This window comes from Dermacentor silvarum, chromosome 6 (genome assembly GCF_013339745.2).
Source record: "Dermacentor silvarum isolate Dsil-2018 chromosome 6, BIME_Dsil_1.4, whole genome shotgun sequence".
NCBI classification, from domain to species: domain Eukaryota; kingdom Metazoa; phylum Arthropoda; class Arachnida; order Ixodida; family Ixodidae; genus Dermacentor; species Dermacentor silvarum.
In genome coordinates, this window is record NC_051159.1 from 147,731,283 (window position 1) to 147,751,517 (window position 20,235).

Below are 20,235 nucleotides of genomic sequence, written 5' to 3' on the forward strand. Positions count from 1 at the left end.
CCTTTGAAAAACCCTAGAAAGAAAAATTAGTTTACTTGTATAAGTAAATTACCCATCTACAATACGAAAAACGTACTCCTAACATGAGAAGAGGCTTGGTAAGCCAGAAAAGGCACAAAAACAAGAGGCACATGGCAATGCCACCTTGAAGTTATGGCATCAGCCTCGCCTGACGTGATGAATTTTTATGTGCCTGCTCGGGCTTAGTTAACTTTTTACTGGTAAAGATTGACTGTATTGTGTGCTAAAACAGCTAAAGAGTGAACTTAGCAAGTTTTGAGAACCTTTACTCAGACACAACGGCCCAAATGAGAGAAAACACTTTGAAATGGGCAATGCAACACAACATACTTTTAATAAACAACCTAACACCGTGAAATTAACAAAAATAGAGCTTTAAAAGAATACTTATTAATTAAACAGATTTAGTTTTTCTCTTTAGAGTCCTTTTAATGCGACTATGCCTCTTGCAGAGACATGAACGATCGTACCTCCCAATTGAGACCTTGAGAATTGTCCTTTATGGTCGCGCCAAACTATATGAACCACAACCACTATAAAGTACTTCCTCTCCAAACTCATAGGAGGCAATGCCAAACTCTTTCATGCTAGTGTGACAACTGTTCCTAATACTTTTCCTCTCTATGCCCCAGCTGTGTGAGAGACCCTGCGCTACGTCTACTTGGCAAGACACTGACACAAAGTTGGAGAAAGAGGCAAAGAAGCTAGGCACACATGCAACACTTGAGAAATCAGGATTGGCACACCCACATCTTTGTGCTGCCTCCAGGATTGGCCTGCCACATTAAATCTCTTGCAAGGTCAAAAATTTTGCACTGCTGTCAGGATCGGCCCGCCAAGTCACCACTTTTGATTACACAGCCTCAAAGATAGCCTGGTTTTGACTCTACCATCTCCAGGATTGGTGCAGTTTCTTATACTCCAGGATCACTTAAGTTAGAGGTAGACTTACCTCATAAAGTAAAGAGGTAGTCAAAGAAAGCATCACTTTAGAAAAGCAGAGTGCATGCGAAAGTTTGGCAACCTCTTTTATTAGCGCTGAGAAGCCCCCACACAGATTGACGATGTGCGTAGCTGTTTCTGGTTTCTCGACGCACATGGCCGCACAACCTACACAGGGTGTACGCCTCAAAAGCAGATTGCTACCAACACCGTTTTCATTATGTCCATCAAAGCCCCATGTATGCATTCCAATCCTGTTGTCGTACCAGGCCATCAACGACAAAAGTCCACTTAGCATTTTCCACTTGAAGAGAGTTCCCACAGAAGACATATTTCAAACGCAGCTGTGGGAGGCATTTAATAAACTTTGCATGCACAGTTTTGGCTCAGGTAGTCAAATATTTATTTCGGGTGCCCATTTGTGTTGCTGCATGAAGCATGGCCTCACATTGCAGGCCATCTTGCTGTGCGAAGTTCGAAGCTGAACCATTCTATCCGTAGACGGTCCACTTCAAATGTAGACATGGCAATTCTTCGGGTAATGTGGAGGGCTTTTGCACTGTTACAGCAAATAAATGATGGCAAATATCTAAGGCTAGGGGCTATTCAGCATTGCCAGCACAGGTTTATCAAGGTTGAAATCAATAATCCTGTGGAAAAAAATGGGCTGGCTGTAGCACAGTGCCTTTGTATTTTTGGATGCAAAAGATAGTGACTAAACTTAATGTCCAGAAGCTGCATTTGGGCTTTAGAGATGCTGTAGTGAGGAGCTCAGGACTAATATTGCTCACCTATGGTTTTTTTTTCAGCTAAATTTGAATTCATACACATTTTTGCTCTACGCCTCAATAGATTGCAGCAGCTGTAGCTGGATTAAAGACCCAAACCTAGTGCTCAAGAAATGCCATAGTTACTGAGGCACAGTATTTCACCATGCATGTGAAAAATACGTAGGTAATCGAGCTAGTCAGGGTGAGGAGAAGCAAGATTAGGTTAAGTGGCCACTTTGCAAACAATCAATTTTTGGTTTTGCAGACGGTCTGTGGATTACTGTTCACCAGTACAGTTTCAATCGCTGGTCAGAACATAAAAACTGGGCATTTTAACCAACCTGTGAGGAGAAATCTGTACACTTGATCAAAGTCTGTATGAATCACTTTCGCAAAGCACTCTCACACTCAAGCATGTCTTAAAACACTCCGTCTTGACTAGGGTTCACTTTGTCATTTGTGAAGAAGCACCCTGGCTAGCCTTGTATATGGGGGGAAAAAAAAAGACATGGTCGGTGTTCAGTTTTTTTGCTTACCATGCCTGCTTATAGTTGACAAGCAACTTTCATGAGCACTTAGCATGTTGACAGCTTCCTCTAAAAGTGACTCCAGTGGGCTACAGCTACAAAGTGAATTCTTCATCCACTGGTGTTTGTTGGAAATTCTGGTGAAGGGCATCTATGAAATCTGGGGTTTGACGAAAACTCGTCTGGTTGGGAATGATCATGGCACAGAATCACAAGCACCAACCCCAGAAATAACTCTCATTTCTGTGGTCGGTGTTCATTATTTTGTGCCAAGGGCATCTATAAGCAGCAGGAATGCCCGGTATATATTTACATGTTTTGCGCTGTGTTATAGATTGCAGTGCAGTCAACAATCCTATCAAGTTCTTTTGCGCTTCACCTTGCCTATTTGCCACCTGCAAAAGCAAGTGAAAAAGAACTGAATTGCACGTTTCTAACGTATGCAAGGTCTTCATACGTGACTCCGCAGGGACTTCTGGCATGGCCTTCTGCAAAATGAGGTAACTGTAGCAGTTTAAAAAGCTCAAGTAACCAATGTCACAGGTACTATAGGCTCAATATGTCATGGGTTAAACAAATCAATGTCGATGTGATGGTGCTTCTTAATTCTAGAAAACCACATCATGAACATTACCTTACCCCCCCCCCCCCACTCACCACCTAAATTTCCGGGGTGTCAAAAAGCAACTCTTTTTTTTTTTTCACAGTTAGGGAAACAGGAGCAGTGTTTGCCTGAATAAAAATGAAGAGAGAGATTTATTCAGAAGGAAGCTGGATGGTTGGGCCAATGAGCTAGGTTCTGGGCTATAACTTAGCAAAAATGCGAGACAGAGGAACATAAAGGAATAAGTACACATTCATGACATAGCTGATATGTGCAACTTAACATGTATGAAAGCAAACAACAAACATTGAATGGATCTTAATATTTGCAGGGTCCCAGACAATGAAAAGGTGGTCCTTCACAAAGAAAGATTATTTGAGTGATCGCTTGTCCTTTCCTACAGTGCCCTTGAAATTAACAGGCTCTGTCTGATGTCAACCTAAGACAAAGATGGAATTGTACGAAACACATTTCGAAGTAACAAATATATGATGAGGGGAATAGCTTTTTTTTTTTTCATATGTGGACATGACAGGTGAATTCAGTTCTGGATGTAAGTGCAACACGTTGGATAGGATTTTGGCAATGTTTAGAGCTGGTGAGTGACTTTGTTCAATGTAAATAACAGCTGTAAAATCTGCACCTAGTTCACTTAAGTCAGATAACAAGGCGATACCTTGTTTGATGACACGTTACTCGGTGCCTGTTCATGTATCATATTTAGGGCTGCTCAATATGCACTCCATGGGCTCACGCAGCCCAAGAGGCGAGTTTGCCAAGTTTTCCAGTGCAAGCATTAGGCCATGGTAAAGCATGGGTGTGATAAAGTTTACTAACATGTAGAGGACCAAATTAACAGAGATAGCACAAAAATTTTCACTGCTGAAGCAATTTAAGGCATGTTACGTTCGGCGACCAGCGGGAGGCTGAAAAGCCGTCCCGCCGGGAAAAGATCAGCGGCGCCACCATGTCTCTACACCTTACAAAGAGTATGTGTCTCGACACTATAGGAAGAGGAGACTCTTGGAAAAGTAGACGCAGTTCTCACGGCCGCTCGACAGACCAGCTGGCCCATTCCAGGAACAGAGGCGTCAGTTCAAGTCAGGTGCGAAGCCACCTGTCCACGAGTGTCCCCTCCTTTTTGTGGGGAAGTGTGTGCCCGAGGGCACTTCTCCGAATGTGGTCGGGCAACGAAGGCGCCGAGGGATTATGCGCACCCTCGCCCTCTACGCAGACCATCGGTGACTTTCGACGCTCCGATTGGAGGATGGTGGGACCGCAGCTTGGACAGAGGGGTTTTAAGGGAGACTTTGGGGGCCATCGAGAGTGCTCTCCCATCTGCCGAGTGCTCTCCCATCGGCCCTGAGATTTAGCCAGTGCTTCGATGTAGTATGCTCCGACCCAGTCAAGCTAGACTGATGAGACGTACCGTCTCGTTCTCATACTCGTGATGTAAATAGTGTAAATAAACCCTGTACTCTTCGTTCTCAATGAGAACCTGCTCCTGCCTTCAAGTCCGTCCTCAACCCCAACAACTGGTAGCAGCGGCTGCGTAGACAAGACCCGCAGTTTGACGTCGAACTCGGATAGACCACGACCCCCCAAACCCAACAGGCACTACATTTACTTCCTGATCAGACATCGTATGTAACTTACAGACAGGTTCCCACACATTCCACAAGATCCCACATCCAATGACGCCAACTAAAGCAAGAGTGCATTAGAAAAATAAATAAGTACAAGTACTTTTGTCTGCTAAACTGGCTGTAGTCCTTTGAAGGCCCACGTTCAGTTCTCTCAGTTTTAAAGTTACATTTTCATGTCCTTCATAGGATTTTCTAGGTTTCTGATAGCACGCCTCCGTCACCACGAGTTCCTCAGTTTGCCTCCTGAAGCTGTGTATCGTCAGCATGCTTATGTGGTGGCCCTTACCTACGTGCACATTCCTTGCTTCTTTTTTCTTTCCCAGATGTCTCCAGGATGTCATTTTTTGATGATGACTCCAGCTTTTCCTTAGGCAACCTTGATGCTTCCCCTGTAGAAGAAGGCATAAACAGATGTAGACACTACAATACAGCCACTAATGTAGATATGCAAAAATTTGCTTCTGTACTTTGAGAGATGCTTCATCATCTTCTTCCTATTCACCTTCATTTGAAGTTTCAAAATATTTCAGAAAGCAATGGCGTCCATCAGTTGCAAGCATTCATTTAAGTCTTCTGAACCTGAAATGATTTGTTATTAAGCATCAACATGTTTCTGTCAACAAGAATTTAACCTTGCCATATTTTTTAGTATGCACGACTTATAAAAAATGAAAGCCTTATTATTTCACGTGTGACAGTTACTATGAAGCAAGGATGCAATGGTATAGAAATGCACATTCACAACCCCATTTTGAAAGATGGAACACACTGCATACAAGAGACTACTATATACACTGCGCTTGATTAATTTGGTCACTACAGCCTTTAACCATGTTGCTATGCATTCATCAAGAGCTCCCTTTAAAGGTGCAATCAAGTATAATTCAGATAGTGGCTTATTGTATCTATCTGTAGGGTGTTGATGCTTCAGCCACTGGACCTTTCTTGTGCATCTTGAACAATGATTGTCCAACATGTGGATGTGTGTGGATGCAACAAGAAATACATGTGAGTGCCCATATTCCAAATGGTCACATAGCCTTCTCAAACGAATCTACATCGATTACATTGATTGTTTATTATAAATTTAATCACCTGTTAAATTGTTGAACTGTTGTAGGCTGAGGAGAAGACGAAGAAGAGAGGGAAAGACAAGGAGATTAGCCCGTGCATAGGCTGGCTGACTACCTTGTGCTGGAGCAATGTGGTAAAGGTAGTTAAATGTGATAGACACATGAGAAAACAAAGAAACAGAAAAAAAAAAGAAAACATGTGAGTGCAATGCAGCACACGACACTTCTCAAAGTTTTTCACTCAATCCACTTGTCCTCAAGAAGCACAACGCGTTCGACGTATTATGTGCTGAGGACAATCTCGACCAGCGTGCGAGGATTCTCAATTGCAACAAAGGGCAAATGTCCGGTCTCTTCAATTCAGTTAAGAGTTCTTTTCTAGGCACACTCAGACAAACATATTCACAAAGAAGATGTGCAATCATCTCCTCGCAGCCAGTTGTCGCATGTAGAGTTATCGGGCATTCCTATGCGAAACGAATCGGCATTTGTGAAGGCCACATCGAGGCACAGGTGGCACAGTTCCTACAGCTCATGATATCCCTGGCAGAACACGGAGCTGTAGATGCAGGTCCAAACAGAGGAGACGGGTGTTTATAAATTCCGTCGAGTTCCACTGTGCCAGTGTGAGCTCACGTGATAGTGAGCAAAGCCCTGTAGCTGCATCGGTTTTTCACAGTTGTATTGCTATATATTGGACACCATAATAGGCAGATCCGGCGGCCTCATCTGCACGGTTGTTACCATAGATGCCACAATGGCCCAGTATCCACTGATATGCTATGTTGTGTCCTTTTTGATTGCGTGGTGTCACTAACTGTATGTTATTAAGTCCATGATTAAACGGCAATATAAGACACTGGAGAGCTGCCTTGGAATTCTCAGCTACACAGGCTAGTTTGTCCACAGTGCCATACACAAACCACAGATACAAAGATAATGCTCGCTCACTTGTACTTTCTTATTTACTTTTATGTTTATTTCTTTATGTGCACGCTCACACAATTTCTACAACATAATTTTGCCCATTACAAGCACAGTCAAGAGTAACTAAATGCATTTCTATTCCAGCAGGATTTGTGTTGCATGCAGCTCTTTGCTTACAGAATTTACTTACAGAATTGCAGCCTTTGCCTACAGTATTTCTTGCATTATTGTTAGAGGTGTGCAAATATCAACATTTTCTAATACAAATACTTAGCTTCGAATATCAAATTGAATATGAAATAATGATATGCACATGCATTTATTAGCAATTTTGATTATTTTAACATGTTGGAACATCTCAATTACATTGTCAACGGTAAAAAAATAGGTCAATATACTAAAAAATTTTGTGTTCGAATGTTCAAACCCACTATTTTCGAATGTTCACACACATGAATTGTTACACAGTATTTTATTTTGCACTACTATTTCACTTACATCCTCATCAAGTTAAAATCCAGTTTCTTCCCTAAGCATGCTGTATGGTTGGTGAAAAATTGTGGAAGTAATAAGGGTTACTGCACTTGCATTGTTCAATATGTGAGCTTTTTTTCTGCAATTCCTGGCCTCAAGCAGCAGATCAAGCTATATTTGGGACTTTCCTATGGAAACCAAAGAGAGGGAAGTTTTTTGCAGGGAACTGTCCCTTTTTCTGGAGATTTTCATTCACAATTTGATTGAAAAGGGAACCTTCACATGACTTCGGAATATTTCGTAATCTCAGAGGTGACGTACATAAATGATAGAGCTGCTGTCCACTTTAAGAACAATCACAGATTTGTGAATGATATTCAGCGGTTACTCTCTGCTACAGGACTTGCTGTCCACATACAGAGGCGTACCAACTATTTCTCGAGTGGGGGGGCAAACCACAGATCTAACTGTCTCTCTCCATATATATATTATATATTAATATATATAATTCTATTACTATTTGAAAAAGCCTGGATATGCATCTGTCAGGTATTTTTAGTCGTAACAATAGACATATTTCTCAATAACACTGGATGCAATGCAAGTGCCCAGAGGTCCCTGATCCAACCCAGTAGCAGCAGTGCAGCTAAAAAAATGCTCATTTGTTGCAGTCAATTTTACTGATTAAACAAAGAATTTTACTTGGTGTTTAAGTCTACAGCATAAATGTATCGCTAGTTAAGGTAATAGTACTGTCGAGGTTATACAGAACGAAGTACAATCAACATAAATTTCTCTCAATACTAAAAAGAAAAAGACTGCAGAGGTGTGCGAACTTGGTGAATTACAACCCGATTTTTAGTGAAGCTGTTTTTTTTTTCGAACAGTTGCACTAAATGTCTCAGCTTCATGTAATTACATCGCATACTTTCAAAAGTTACCCGTATATTAGTGTTCCCTTTTAAACCTTGTGCCCGTTTAATGCTTTGAAGCACTTATTGCATGGAAATTTAAAAAAAACAGTAATTCATCAATACACATCTTACTTCGTCACAAAATTTCATTATCCCCAGATATAAACAAGATGCCTAGTTTCGCTCACCGAGGACACCGGAGAAGCAACCTATACGCATCCCGTATGGTTCACGGGAACAAATGGGAAAACACGGGTTTAGTAATTATCTGCAACACTTGCATTTAAAGCAGGAAAGTCAGATTTTGGCAACGCATTGCGCTTAAAATTCTCCCTATTTTCATGGAATTTCAAGTCCATATCTCATGCAATTGTTTTAGGAGTCGGGAAAAGCGGCGGTATGGCACCTTGGAACACTTCAATATGTAACTTTCTACAAAGGCTTGCAATGAACCTACACAGAAAAAACATTTATCGCTAGTCACTCAGGATATTGTTTCGTACTTCGAATAAATATTAACACCGTGCCCCGCATAGTTTACTGAAGATACCGAGATCAACAGTATAAAGCATAAAAACTGGGGGAAAGCGAGTATTCAGTAGCGGTTTTTCGAGTATGTAAGCAACCACCACAGTTCAAATTTTCGGAACACGTAACAATAAGGTGGTCTTCATTTCTTCAAAATATAAAATAACTGCTGTTCTTGCTCCTGCCGGGAAACAAGTAGTAGGGTAGCCCTTATTCAGAAACGGCCTGAAAATGAAATCGATAAAAGCAGAAGTGACACAGGCCTTTAGAAAAAAATTCAGTTAAGTTCTATTGGCACTGAAATGGCTCTGCACGTTTTACCGAGGTCACTTTCACGAACATATCACCTCGCAGACCCTCATGTAATGTCCCGTTCTGGGACCTTTGAGGTATCATGAATAAATGAACTTGCATATAAAACCCTAATCCGTTTTAAACTATAATATTCCAGTGCTATCTATGACAGCCACCAGGTTAATATGATTAATTCTCTTGAATCGGTTCAGAACCGTGCTGCCAGGTTCATTCTTTCTGACTACTCTTATAATACAAGTGTCTCAGCCTTAAAATCCTGGTTGTGTCTTCCCTCGCCCACCTCCCGCCGCAAAAGTGCTCGTCTTTTTTTTTATATTTTTTTTAGGTTCTTTCATTCGCTGCCCACGCGTAACCAAATCATCATTCCAGCGCATTGTTTCTACCGCCATACGCATCCCAATGCTGTGTATCTACCACGTGCCCATTCCACTATGTATCAGCGTTCTTTTTTTCTACACACAGCCCGAGAATTGAATACCCTTCCTTCTGACATCGCCCTCATCACCGACATTTCCCGTTTAAAAACTGATATTGAAGACCATCTTTCAAGTCACGCCACCTAACCTGTCCCGCCATTTTTCTACGTGCCCACCCCTCATGTAATGTCCCGTTCTGGGACCTTAGAGGTATCATGAATAATTGAATAAATAAATAAAGAAATATACGATAAGTCGTGATTACACTAAGAAATTCGGCAGTTATACCTGTAAGTGGTTCGATTAGACTTTTGATGGGGATATGGTATATATTTATACTGCAACGCTACGTAGACTATCTCTGGACGGAGATTCAATAGTTCCAGCAATTGATAATCCAATCATTTCATGCAGTAAGGCACGCCCATCGTTGGGCGCGGCTGATTAAAATACTTCATCCGGACCTCTCCCCTCGCCCGAAGTTTAAATATATCAAGCTGATTGTTTTTTTTTAAGTATGGTTAGGTGGTCATTTGTAACTGCGGGAACTGTCCAGCGCCAGGACTTCTGCGCAATGCAAGCGTGTATGGCGAATCTCGCGCGTCGCCCGCTACAGCGTGTCACGAGGAGGCACAATGCTCGCTGCCCAAACTGGGGATACGTAGTAAAGAAAAGCATTATTAGCGTGGTGACTGTATTAAGAAATAAAATTTAGCTTCAGCTGTTGTTTTGTTGGACTTTCCAGTGTTTAGCCGAAAGTGCCCGCTTTTGAAAGTAAGAGGGGGGAGCAAGTGCCCCCCCTGCCCCCCCCGGTAGATACGCCTATGATCACATAATGCTTCAGAAGCTGATAGAAATGTCAGAAAATGTAACTCAAATGGCCCAAGATATTGTGACAGCTTTGTCCAAAAAGTTAAGCATGTGCACTTCGTCGATGTTAACAAGAATGAACTTGCAGAGTTCTGTTAACTAAAAAAGCAGCAGTTGCTCTCGCTGCGTGCTTTCGTCAGAGTTCAGTCAGGGCACGAATTCCAGCTACAAAAATAATCAACAGGCTTATCATGTGAACTGTATGCTGCACAAACACTCAGTTCAAAGGGAAAAAAATTGTGACTTATTGTGAATCTGTGTGGAGAGTGCCATTGTAAAATGCCGAATTTGTCTTATAATGAAGTCTATCTAAAAGAGAACGATTTTATTGTCTTACAATGTGTATGTAAATTTTTGCATATCAATCAAAACCACTAAAATGACTTTACTAGTTTGATTACGAAATGTATGATTATTATCGGAGTGCACCTACCGCGCATAAAGAACTGTGACAGTGCATATCATTTGCTCTTTCTGGATACCATCTTTTTGACACACCAAGAGTGGTGCCTGGGTGCCTGAGAGGAATGTCGTGTACGATATTAAGTGAAAGCCTTAGGTGTCTATGTTGGCGGTACCCTTAACGGTGAACTTGGCGAAACTGCACCGTGACGAAAAATGGCCGACGTCGCAAATTGTAAAAACATACCAAAAAATGATCGGATGTCATGACGTCTCATTTCTCAGAGAGGTTTCTGTAAACAAAATAAATTAGTGGCTTTGAAATGAAAATTTGGTACATTTCGGTTTGGGTGAGAATCGAACCCAGGCCTCTAGTGTGCGAGACGAGCACACTACCCTGAAGCCACGACTGCTCCATGGTGCTGGCTTACTAAAGGTGTGCGTAGTGCGTGCCTGATTGCACACGTCACGTCGCAGCCATCTCGCTGACTAATGCGTGCATGATTGGGTGGCGCACGTAACAATGTGGAGGAGGTGGCTCCAAGTCATGAGTGTATAAAATGAGCGCGTTGATGACTTTCCGACGTCTACAAGCGATATAATGCTTTTGCATTTCCACGCGTAAGCAGTCTTAAGTGGCTATCGAATTTTAAGTTCAGTAATTGCTGTCGCACCAGGTGTTGTTGTGCAGAAAAGTGGGTGTGCACACTCTGCGCATTGACATCACAGTCGGAGCGATGGCAGCAGTTGTCGGCGAGTGATGGAGGAGCATGCACCCTCTCGCGGCTTGCGACAACGGCTGCGCAAGTACGTCCCTGCGGAAGAAGCGTGTGCCGGTGTGCCTTAGTGAGGAGGTCACCTTAGTGCCACAGGTGTACTTCCCATTGCGGCTCGTTATGTCTTGCAAGAAGTCTAGCCCCAATCGTATAACTTAATGCAATACCAATATGCCTTACAAAGAAGTCTAACCCCGATTGTATAACTTCATGTATTACCAAATGTGCAGCATGGCTTTCACCTTCTTGTGTTACAAGAGTGTAACACCTGGCAAACTTTTTACAGCGAAGCTGTACATGGCCACCCCGGCAAATTTTCTGCATCCATGTGTGTACACCGTCGTGTCGACAAAGAAAAATTTTCGTCTCCAGAGCTAGTGTAATTTTGAGTTTATGCGTAACAGAATTATGTTTTCTCGTATGTTCAAATTACAATCCAATGCTGTCATGTCTGCAGGTTGTGTGGAAGTCGTACTTTACAAATTTTGTGACACACTTTGCTTTTAGAAATTGAATTAGTTCAATAACGCACTTGCGCTAGGCGGAGGGTCTATTAGAATGAGGATATATGCCGCACTCCGGCACACCTGTGTGCACAGGTGACGAACGTGTGCACACGATGCATCTGTCCTTGATGAGTGGGCACTCTGTCCGTTACATCAGTCGCGCAGAGTGTGCTGCGACGGTAATTGACATCAGGGCAAGACTCTTAAAAAAAGCGTATGGACGCCATGAACATGCACTGCGGCGTCGAAGCACCAACGGAAAGGCCGGGAACGAGGTTGTGGATGAGGTTGATCAACGGTGCAACGCCTTGTGGCGGTGGCGCTTGTATAACGTTGGCAACAGCTTCGCTGTACATCCACTTTCACATGGTGGAATAGAGGCCTGAAATTTTTTTCCTTCTCATATGGAAAGTGCTACATTGGCCAGACCAGGCACTGTCTGAGTAATCGTTTATTGAATCGTAAAGCTTTTTTGAAGGACCAGCCATTATCTAACTTATCTCTGCATTATGAAGACTGCGACTGCACTCTGCTCTGATGTTTTCAGATACTAATCATCATGGAGTGCTTCACAAGTACTTTCTAGATTTGGGTCACAGATTGGGTCAATCGTGTGTCGCTGAGCCATCCATTGCACTAAATAGTTGCGAAACAAATTATCTGAATGCATATCATTAAGCGGTGATTTGTTGCTCTCCCTTGCCACATGCACATTTGAGTTGTATTTATTCATGTGATTTCAATAAAATCATTCATTTGATGGCAAAGCATCTGTCCTTTGTCGCCGTCATCCGTTTTTTTTTTTCAGGCTGCTCTTTTTAGGAATCTGAAAACAAATGTGTTTTTTCCAACTTTGAGGATTATTGCATGCAGTGTAGTTCAACTAGCTGTTATGCTTATTGGTCGATCATATGCTTAAATAGGTAATCAACAATATTTTACTGAAGCAGTTGTCTTTACTCAGAATAGGTAGCATTTAAGTCTGCCTCGTATTACTAGGCACAAGTTAAATGCTGATCTGTAACCTCTGAGTGATGCTGAAAAATGCCCATGGGCACTGAATGACATTATTTAAACCCCTAAGCCTAGTCAGAATAGTATGTAGCTTTTTTAAGCAAGACCTAAGCTTGTTGCTGTGCACTTCTCCTTTGCTTCTCAAAATGTTACAAGGTAGGTTACTGTTAAATGGTTAGGTTAAATGTTACTGAAGGTAGGTGCTCACGCTCTGCTATTGGTTTAAAGAGGTCTCCACCCACATCAGTTCAGGTAGACTGTGGTGGCGCCCTGGCAGCTCAAATTGGTAATGTCTAAGGAAAATATTTTATGCTTGGCTGCTACCCGGTGGGTCCCATCTACATAGATCCAGTCGTTGGCCAGGGTAGTAAGCATTTCTCTTTGTGGCTCTGACCACAAAATCCTTGTCATCAAGAAGTTGATCTGCATTCCTTGTAAGGATATCAGCCTTGGGAGCTCATCTCTGATGCTTGAATAAAACCACAGCATTGTCCTTCTCAGTCTAGACATGCTGTGTGGTGATCACACAGATGTGCTTCGTGGAGCCATCCATATTGTCTCTCACTCCATCAAGAACAGCGTCAAATGTTGCACCGCCGTGCAGCTTATGCTGTGGGTGATAATCAGAATATAAAGTTTGTGCCAAAATTCAAAATCAAGTGAGAAGAACATTTCGCTCGTACAGGTAGCAACAACGTATGTATGTATATGTGTATATACATATATTGCAAGGCAAGCAAATAACTAGGCACAGCAGCATTTTCGCAAACCAGTCAAGGCTCAACACCGTGAGTTTTGCACTCGAAAGAGGTAGGGCAATGTGGCTGGAGCACACGGCCATTCGTCTTCACCACTGTCAGTTAAGCAAGGCGTGAGAGCAGGCTAGTTGGCATTCCATTACTAGTGGATCTGAAGCAGGAAGGTGAAAAATGAGGACGAATGAACGGAGATGCACAAGCACTAATAGTTGTTAGCCTGTGCTCATTGTATGTGTGCGCACTTCGTCTTCGTGTGTGTCTCGTAATACTTAGTGAAGTTTTCACAATAACCTCATGTAATATTAAAGAAACAAAAAAAATGCCGAATTCTCTCTTCAATTCTTAATTTTCTCCACTGTGCTGTAACCAGCGTGTCCAAAATTTACACTGAAATTTACACTTTGCACGAATATTCCAGCTTTTAGGAACTAAGTATAATGGCAGGTGTTTAGAAATAAATGTGCATGTATTTTCCTCTTTCTTTACCTTTTTGTTACTGTAGCTAGCACAACTCCTCAAAGCTCAGAGCCGTAGCACCAGGTGGCCCACTACAGTATAGACCACTTATAACGTAACCGCTTATAGTGCAGGACCGGATATAATACGGTCTTTTCAGACTCCCGTTAATTTTCCCATAGCATTCTATGTATACGCGTATCACTTATAGTGCTGTTGCGGGACACGAAATACCGATTACAGAGCGGCTGCCTGGAAGTGCGGCAGTCAGCCTAGACGGCAAACGCTCCCCTCAAGCCACAAGTACCGTATTTACTCGAATCTAACGTGCACTTTTTTCCTGATAGAACAGGTCCAAAAATTGTGTGCGCATTAGAATCGAGTACGACCCTAAATCTGCATTACCATATAGCCGTCGGCATTTCAAAATGGCCGCCTCGCACGCACGTCGAGCATAGCTACTCTCGAGCCTAGCTACCGTAGCTTCCTCCATGTGCTGCAGTACACGTGCTTAGGCAATAGTCTACCGTCTGTCTTCACGTTCTCTGCGTCTGCTCTATCAGCATGAAGTACCGAGTTCATCATGAGGCCGCATTTAAAAGGATAGTGATCATGTGTGCGGAGACGGACGGAAATCGGGCCGCATCACGGGCGTTTGGAGAATCCGAAATTTGCGTTCGAGACTGGCACAAACAAAAGGAGAGGATTTTCGCCAGCAAAGCAATGCGGAATGGTTTCAGTGGACCGAAGCAGGAAGTAATCTGCGACGATCGACTTACGATCGCCTTGGCCCTATCTTGAAAGCAATCTGCGACGGAGAAAGTCCGCCACATGCTGCGTTTTCGCTGCTTGTAGGTTGCGTTGAAGCGAGAGGCATGATAGCACGAAGGTCAATTCGCTCACCGCGCTTCGTCACTCGAGCGTTCTGACAGTTCGTTTCCGCAGTCAACGAGCGAGATGCGTTCATGTTTGCTTGTGCGTGCGTGATACCGTGCTTATTAATTTATTTAGTAAGCCAAAACGGAACCTAGAGCCAGTGACAGCGACGGCAGAAATGGGCCTGGAGTGTCCATTATCGCAATAAAATAGTTGTTTTGGTTATAGTGCGGTACTGCTTATAGTGCGGATATTCGAGACTCCGGCGACTTACGTTATAAGCGGTCCACACTGTATTTGGTGGGGATGCCATCCAGTGTGCAGTGACGATTATCGGAAGCATGCATTTCTCATTGCATACTTTACAATTTTAAAAGTCAGGCTAATAAATCTTCATCATGGCTCCAAACTGTTAAGTCATTTTGATACTAGACTATGCTAATTGACATTAAGCCTTTAGTTACTTCGTTCATCTTTGTCCAAGGACCCTCCGAGAAAGTTCACCGATTATGCACAGCTGTTTTGAGGTACACACAATTTATACTATGGTAAAAATTCATTAGGAGCATTTCTATCCTTCTGTCAGTATTGTTATTCACAAGAATCATTCAAAGACTGCCAAAAACTTTACTATCCTCTAGGAACACATATTTAGCACTAGGCTAGCCTAAAATCTTCTAGATCTAGCAGAAAGTTCACTGATGCGACAGTGCTACACACTGCTGATAACGATGTTTAAGTAAGGTCAGATATTAGTACTGCAGGTTGGACCTCAAAGGGCCCGTCACCAGGTTTGGCCATATTAAACAGACAAGCGCATCATATACGTTGTGCACTGACGATCATGTCTGCAAAGTTACACACGGCTGCACACCACGAAAACAGCTGAAATTTCACACCAACGCCATGCGCCTCCCTCTCGAGGGAGCCTCGCTGCCAGCCAAAGAGTCAAAGTCACATACACAACTGCCTCTAAGTAAAATGTACTCCCAGCAACATCACTCACCCTGACACGTGACTTCGGTAAACCATCCAATGCCGATTGCTGCAAAATGGCACCACTGCAAGTGTGCCGTGCAGGAAAAAAACAGAGAAGAAGAAAACAAAGCAGGCGGGGTTCATCACATTCACGTGATGCGGTCCCTCGGCTCCAGTATGGGAGAAAGCCAGGAAGGAACGCCGCTTGCAGACGCTAGTTGAGCTAGTCGAGGCAAAAGGGGGAGAGCGTCTTTGTTGTCCGCCGTGCTCGCCTCCTGGAGGTTAAGATAACAGGGCTATTAAATAATACTAATAATGCCCTCTAATAATGAACTAATTTGAAATGCTCTCTGGACAGCATTTAACAACTTCCAGTGTATAACCAAAATTTGCAATAAGGCCTGGTGAGGTGTCCTTTAAAACTGCTTAGAAACAAAATTATGAAGTTTCCTACGTGTTCAAACAACAAAGTTTACATTGATTAAATTCTGGGGCTTTATGTGCCAAAACCAAGATATGATTAAAAGGCACACCACAGTGGCACACCACAGTCAATTTTGACCACCTTGGGGTTCTTCAACGTGCACCCAATGCATAGTACACAGACCTTTTTGTATTTCACCCGCATCAAAATGCAGCTGCTGTGGCCGCAATTTGGTGCCACACCCTTGGACTTAGCAGCAGAACGCCATAGCCACTACACCACCACGGCGGATGTTCAAACAACAAAGAAGTGATGCGATGTGTTAGGCGTTTAACAAGCAACCATAGTAAAATCTGTGATTGGTATTGCAGCAGGTTGAGCTGGATAATTTCTTTGTGTATTGGTGTATCCACTCACTTCACATATGATGACAACAGTACTTCCAAACACATGAAGTTCTACAAAAGTCATCGAGCATGCACCTGAGTCAATTTGCTGTCAATTAATTCAGCCCACATCCACTTTGCTTGCTTAGTTCACGAAACTAAGGACTGACGAAACTTCCCAGACGACACTTCGAAGGATAAAATTTTTATCCATACACCCAGTAGTTGACGATAACCTGGTGCAGTGCCACAACTTTTCCGTGAGAGGGGGGGAGGGGATGAGGAAGAGTATGATATCTATTTTCATTGGGGGTGCGAGAAGGACCTTCATCACTTGGCACTCTTTGGTGGTATGAGGGGAGTCACCCTCGCCCCCCTTTAGAGCATATTTCTACTATCGCGCTCAGTATAAGCTCCCAGGTGTCACCACTTTGCCATGAGCTTTCACATTGTATAGCTCATACTGAGCGTGATAGTGCATAATTAATTACGTGTAATTAATTGCTTGTAATCAATTACATGTTTGGTACTTTTGTCATTGATTGATTACTTTTTGTTTCGGTAATTCTCACTGTAATTCGAATACTTTTTTTTTTCAGTAAGCAATTACATCTAGCCAGTTACTTTATTGATGAAACAAGCTATAACAGGTGACACACATTTGAGTACTTCAACTTGGCAGGGAACTTACAGTAGAATGCCTGCAGTCGTACCATGCGTTCAGTCTCATGAAAGTGAAATGTTCAGGGAGGCAAACCCAGGCACTCAGTATTCGTTTCCTCATCTTAACAGTCTACCGGATGTTAGCCGACAAAATGAACCAGTGCTGCTCTGGCCACTTCGGACAATGATGCAAGGAAATCACCTACGGACAATTTTTTCAGCTGCTGCTCGTTGGCACTACCAGGAGTGGCTTCTCCGAACCCCAGAAACAATGAAGTGCTGTGTGTCCAGACGCGAGCATACCGACATTGAGTAACCACAATCACAATTATTCGCAAGGTGCTCATACATTACAACACTACCCTTCCCTCCAGATCGCACATTGAGCAAGTTTTCAGTGTTGCTGCTGATATGTTCACAAGACAACAAGGAAATATGACTGACGAAAATTTCGAAAAGCAATTGTGAGTGAAATGTTCAGGGAGGCAAACAATGTGTGAATGGCTGAAGAGGGTGCACTGAAGAACCAGGCCAGCTCGTTCTATTTGCTGTATTTGTGCCATGGTAATAAAGCTTGGAAAAATTTGGTGAGGCAGTAATTGGTCACTCTTTTCAATAGAGAGTTTTAGCTTGTCCGGTAATCGGGTAAACGCGAGCGGACTGGGCATTGGGGTGGTTTGGCGGAACCGTAAACGTGAGCGGCCTGTATGGTGCTACCACCTGGTGGCACAGAAATCAAACAGACAAAAACAGCTAATATTGCAGTAACCATGTGTATTCTACTTCTCTGCTGGTGAAATTTTCGGCGGCAACAAGATTACACCACTGTCGAACATTTACACCAGCAGCAAAGTAGAATACACTTGGTTACTGCAATATTAGCTGTTTTTGTATGTTTGATTTCTACGCCACCAAGTGGTAGCACCATACAGGCCGCTCACGTTTACGGTTCCGGCAAACCGCCCCAACGCCCGGTCACTTACCAATGCACGCAGCGTCCGGCAGACGCCGTGTTGCAGCTACTTAACGATACACTAAACAATTGGTCGTGGGAGGCGCGACTCTCCGAACTGGACTTGGGAAGCCAATTGGTGACCCTTGACCAGGCCCGGCGCGCCGCAATAGCCAGTGGCGCCCTGGAAGAGGGGCTCCACCCACAGTAACCAAACACAATCTTTATTTAAATAAAGTTGTTTCTCTCTCTCTCTCCGCTTGCGTTTACCCGATTACCGGACAAGCTAAAACTCTCTAATAACATATTTTAATGAAGTAAATGCAATTGCAATATCGGTCACTTTTTTGTTTCTGTAACTTGTACAAGTCTGCTTTAGAGCCGTCCTGATGATAACCTCATCATTATATATTTGGTTTGGTTTAGCAAAGTCAGTGAAACAGTTCAAAATGTTAATGGCTGAACAAGCACTATTGTCATCTGAACTTTTGCATTAATGTAAAAGGATTACAAGTCATGTATGCATAATGGCCCATGAGTTATTTGAAAGTACAAAGAAATCAGTCATGAGATACAATCAAAAATTGGCCATACTTAATAACAAGAGTGATACTAGTGTTTCCAGGTACAATAGCATAAAAAATACTCTAAGCCACTTTTGAGCAATAAAGTTCCCAGAATTTCAATGTGAAATGAGTGGATTTTTCAATTCATTGTGGCACATGAGACACATACTGCTATTGCACTCATCTGGAAACTATTGTGCCCTTTGGGATGCCACAAAGAGCGTAAAAGTTCACAAGAGCCTTTCAGAAGAGTCCTGATCCATCTGTTCACTGGGCCAGCTCACTACATCCACCATTGCCTTATCACAGCTGGGCTTCTCTGGACAACCACTATTTCATGCAGCAGAAAAGGTGAATTATATGCTGAAGTTGACCTTCTAGAACTGGTGGTCCAATGCATGCCCTTCATCATCATCATCATCATCCGCCTATATTTATGTCCATTGCAGGACAAAGGACTATATGTATGTCCACTGCAGGACAATCCCTGCGATCTCCAATTACCCCTGTCTTGAGCTACTTGATTCCAACTAGCGCCTGCGAATTTCCTAACTTCATCACTCCACCTAGTTTTCTGCCGTCCTCGACTGCGCTTCCCTTCTCTTGGTATCCATTCTGTAACTCTAATGGTACACCGGTTATCCATCCTACGCATTACATGGTCTGCCCAGCTGCACTTTTCCGCTTAATGTCAACTATAATATCGGCTATCCCCATTTGTTCTCTAGAAAACATTAACAAGCTCAGTCTCTATCGTGCAGAAGCACCACATCTGATAAGCACCAACTCTATTTCCAGACATCTGCGGCGCTTCCAGAGCTAGAAAAGATGTTAAATTTTCAGGAATTGGAAAGGCATCAAAAACAAGTTATTTTCTAGAAACCTCAGAAACACTTGGAAAATATCTTAAATTATTACAGCAAAGCCAAATAAAACAAACGAAGGCCCACGTAAAATGTTGTTACAAAATATTCACTCAGGTTCTTAGTGGATTTCATCTCATGTGCAAACAATGAAGGCTACTCTTCTAGGAAGCGCAGAGTGGCATGCTGGACTACGTCTCATGCTGTACCGTGCCTCAGCATTTTATGGAGCTGCAGTATACACTGCTATGTGATTAATTTAACGTTGTGGTTCCACCATGGTGATACCGCCGTCAACCGTCTAGACGAATTTAGATGAACTGATTGGAGGCAGAAGCCAAGCCATCTGCCAGCCATTTGTGCATACACAATGCAAGATGTATTAGTAATATAACATTAAGATTTATTTATCCATTAGTACAAAGTGTTGGAAGGAGGCGAGACGACAATAAACATGTATGCCTGATGTGAAGTCTAGTGTACCAAAGGACTTTTTAACGCAACAGTGTTAAGGGCCTCGTGCAACAGAGAATCCCGTGGGGGCATCGGTGGCATGGTCCAGCAGAAAAAATTACCCCAAACAAGACC

At 42.9% G+C, this 20,235-nt stretch overlaps 1 long non-coding RNA gene across 1 annotated transcript; it reads right to left on the bottom strand.

Moving 5' to 3' along the window:
• Positions 1 to 545: 545 nt before the first annotated feature.
• Positions 546 to 5,560, bottom strand: LOC119455177 (uncharacterized). The gene is made up of 3 exons (XR_007467577.1): positions 4,978 to 5,560; positions 4,678 to 4,899; positions 546 to 3,288 (listed from the first exon to the last, which is right to left on the bottom strand). It is a non-coding gene; the product is annotated as an uncharacterized LOC119455177 (long non-coding RNA).
• Between the last annotated feature and the right edge of the window lie 14,675 nt (positions 5,561 to 20,235).